The sequence below is a fragment of the Physeter macrocephalus genome, chromosome 21 (assembly GCF_002837175.3).
Source record: "Physeter macrocephalus isolate SW-GA chromosome 21, ASM283717v5, whole genome shotgun sequence".
In the NCBI taxonomy this organism is placed as follows: Eukaryota; Metazoa; Chordata; class Mammalia; order Artiodactyla; family Physeteridae; genus Physeter; species Physeter macrocephalus.
Genome location: NC_041234.1, coordinates 110,462,015 through 110,466,004, shown reverse-complemented (window position 1 = coordinate 110,466,004; position 3,990 = coordinate 110,462,015). Strand labels below are relative to the sequence as shown.

Below are 3,990 nucleotides of genomic sequence, written 5' to 3'. Positions count from 1 at the left end.
CACGGAGCGGCTGGGCCCGTGAGCCATGGCCGCTGAGCCTGCGCGTCCGGAGCCTGTGCTCCGCAACGGGAGAGGCCACAACAGTGAGAGGCCCGCATACCGCAAAAAAAAAAAATAAATAAATAAAAATAAAAAAAATAATTAAAAAAAGCCAATTCCGTCTACTAACATTGCTCACTTGAAGTCGCTCTACTTGCTGCTTTATTAACTGCTCAATTGAAATACCATGGATCATTTGCAAGTACACAGTTTGAAACCTTCAGAATTAGTCTGTGCACCCTATTCTAAAAAGACCTCTAAGGTGCCTTCTACCTTTAAGAATCTTCCACCGGCCTCTCTGTGCAGGAACGGGATATCTGTAATGTCAAAAGCCCCAAGCAGTTCAGCAAAACTGGAATGGTAACAAGCTTCTGTGCTCACACCCTGGGTAGGATAGTAGTGTCAACACCTCCAGCAGAGCTGATAGAGCTGTCTTTCAGTCTGTCTGCAGGCTCTGTTTACATTCTGCAGGTTAGCTAAAAACACTCTCACCACCACCAACCCCTGAAAAAGATCTCTGGGTCAACTTGACATCTAGACTCTCCATGTACTATATTTCTTCCTGTAACAAGCTCTACTGCTATGCTACTTTATATGATATCTTTGCAAAGAGTAAATTAGGCTGAGTGTGTAAACAACATATAAACTCTAGAGATGTTCCCAATAATTACAAGCAGTGGAAATCAACAGCAGATTCGCTTGCAGTCTCGCAACTGGAACTTGTCCCATTTGGAGAGGCTCAGGTAGACCTGAAAGGTGGAGAGATTCACTAATATTTGGAGTCTTTAGTGAGGTAAAACTGGGATGCAAATATGGCTGCAAAGCAAACGAAAAGTATTTTATTTTATTTTTCTGCATCTTGGTGGTCACATTTATTGAAAGGGTTGGAGAAAAATAAAAATGCCATTTAGCCTAAGAATTTGTGAGTTATCTGCAAATCAACTTATTTCAGGAGTGGAAGAATTCTTGGTTATTTCTTAATATAAAAGTGTATGCCAGTTTGTCTTTTGAATATCTTCTACATTTAAAGAGGCAATCATACAAAAATCTCCTGTTTTCCACACTGGATAAATTCTTTGTTTCAGCCAACTGTCAATGGTGGGGCAACTAGCACACCACCATCTCCCCAAACAAAGAGCATCGGAATATTCCATTTTGTTGATTTATATATCTGTTCATATATTTCTTCATCAATTTCCATAGTTGTCACAGATTCGCTCATCCAGGCTGAGCCTGCGAAGATCCAGGGGTTCTACTATGGTGTTGGTAGTTTGTTGCTGGTCCACGTGGTCCGCCATGTTTCAAACCCGGAAAAGTATTTTAGAATGGGATGTAACTGCTTGGGAGAAGACATATTGGGTAGGCCAAAACGTTCATTCGGGTTTTTCCGTAACATCTTACAAAGACCCGAACGAACTTTTTGGCCAAACCAATACATAGACGCCCCCCCCCCCCCCCACACACACACACACACAAGACCGACACTTGTCTGATGATGAAGGACAGTCTCTTAACTGTTGAACATCTCCGGGTTCTGGCCTTGGTTTCTGCACGTTCCGAGCCCCCCTCCATTGATCTTCCCCAAAGCTCAGTCTGTATGGTCTTCCTGAGGCTCAGACCTTTGGACCCAACTGCCTCGTGACTATATTTACTGGTGTGTCCCACGGTCACTCAAACTTTGGCTGGACCAAACTAACTCATCATTTTGCGCCCCAAACCAACACCTTCCACTCTATTTTCCATCTCAGTTAAAGAGCACTCTTGTCTGCCTAGACATTTCTTTCCCCCTCACACTCTAACCCAACTTCCTACCATTTCCAGAATCAATCTGTTCTTCCCTCCCATTGCCTTGGTTGGGTCTTGCTGTTACTTATCCGTTGCTGTGTAAGAAATGACCCCAAATGTTAGCAGTATAAAACAACAGATACTAATTACTCACCATTTCCGTCGCCAGGAATCCAGGCCCAGCTTAGCTGGCTCCGGGTCTCTCACAAGCTGCAGTCAAGATGGTGGTTGGGCGTACAGTTGGCTCAAGGCTCCACTGGGGAAGGGTCTGCTTCCAAAGTCACTGATATGGCTGTTGTTGGTCTGCCTCAGAAGATCTGCTTCCCAGCTCACTCAAGTGGCTGCAAATGGGCCTCTGGTCCTAGCTGGCTTTTGACCAGAGACATCAGTGATTTGCCATCTGGACCCCTCCACAGGACAGTTCACAATATGGCAGCTGGCTTCAGAAGTCACAGTCTTTCTGTAACCTAATGTCGGAAGCAACATCCCGTCATCTTTGCTGTATTCTGTTCTCAGGAATGAGACACTAGGGCCAGCCTGCACTCGAGGGGAGGGGATTACACAGGGCGTGAACATCACGAGGTGTACATCACCGTCCACCAGAGGGCCCTTGTCCTTTGTCTGTCACTTGTGCACTAGCATCTTAATTGGTCTCTAGGCCTCCGGAGTCTCCCCGCTCCAGATCATCCTCCATACTGAGACCGGGGTGATAGTCCTGCAGAAACCATGTGATTATGCAACCCCACTTCTGAAGAACCTCCGTTGGCAACCTGTGCTGCCCACGGCACAAAGTGCCAACTCCGTGCCCAGCCATTCGAGGCGCTCCATGATTTGTTCCTGGCTTCTTAGCTCCATAGCCTCATTGCCCACCACCACGCACATGCCGACAGCAGTACCACACTTCCCATGGCTCCCAGGTTCCCGGAAACGAGCCAGGTTCTTTTTGAGCCTTTCAGTTTCAGGTGATTCCGGAGACCGTGTGCTCCTCGCGCTGCCCGCTCTTGTTTTCTGCCCCTCACCCTTCACGGCCCAGCTTCAGAGGCACCTCTTCCGAGACACCTGTCCTGACTCTTCCTGCCTTTGTGTTCCCCAAGCTTTTTGGATGTAGCTTTATTTGAGGAACTTGCACAGTGGAGGCTTGTTGAGGCACATACGATGAGGCACTTGATGAAGGTTTGTCACTTTCTTCAATGCAATCGAATAATGCTAGAGCTATAAGTAATCTTAAAAAGAGAACAGGAAAGAGAGGGCATAGATCACTGAAGTTCAAATGAGGAAGGACTTGAAGGGCCCCAGAAGGGAAAGGCGAGGGCATGTCCAAGGTCAAGCAGAGTTGGAACAACTAACCCGCTTAGCCAAACCTGCTCACTCCGACTCAAGGGCTCTTTCTACTCCTACCAAGTACTTTCACTGCTTCAGCCTCCTTGCTACCCCCTGAAATCTCTGATTCTCTGAAGATGTTTAATAATAACTGCAGGTAATGTTTCTCCATCCCTCTTTGGGTCCACATAAGTCCTAGGGCCGTCTCCAGCTTGTGTGAACATGAACTTTCTCTATGGGAAGACAATGAGAATCACATTCTAATCTTGGGTAAAGAAATCTGAAGAAATCGCATCCACTTTTCAGTTTTTGTGGTAGGGCTGACTTGGTGGGAGTTTATGGGTTCCTAAGGACCATGCCTGGGCCTCCCCCAGTGGTTGCATTCTTCTCCACTTTCTGTGGGTCCACCCAGCACTCTCCTTGCTGGGTATGTGGGTTTCCATTTCCAGGCCTAGAAAAGCCAGGGTGTGCACAAGGAGAAATATACATATGGGTCACAGAACGTTCTCCTTTCCTTCTTCCTTTCCTACTGAATAAATCCTTAACATACCAGAAAGAGCGGTCCCAGAGATAACAGGGCCTTGCAGCATGTGCTGCCTGAGTAGCCACAGCAGCCAGGGCAACTCCAGTGACAGTCCAGTCTCCGAAATCAGCAAGAACGAGGCATCTGACAGGAGGTGCTGAGCAGGAATACGCTGCAACAGCTCAAGAGGTGCTGATGGGGGGAGGGCCAGGGCAAGGCAGCTGGCTGTGTTTTAAAATCCTAAAGATATGGCTGGGTCCTTGCTAGAGATTGTGTACTTTCAGTGGGCAGAGACCTGAGGCTCAAACTACAAACCCAGCAAG

At 47.2% G+C, this 3,990-nt stretch overlaps 1 pseudogene; it reads right to left on the bottom strand.

The window, feature by feature from the left end:
- Positions 1–1,120: 1,120 nt before the first annotated feature.
- Positions 1,121–1,337, bottom strand: LOC112066106 (U6 snRNA-associated Sm-like protein LSm3; annotated as a pseudogene).
- Between the last annotated feature and the right edge of the window lie 2,653 nt (positions 1,338–3,990).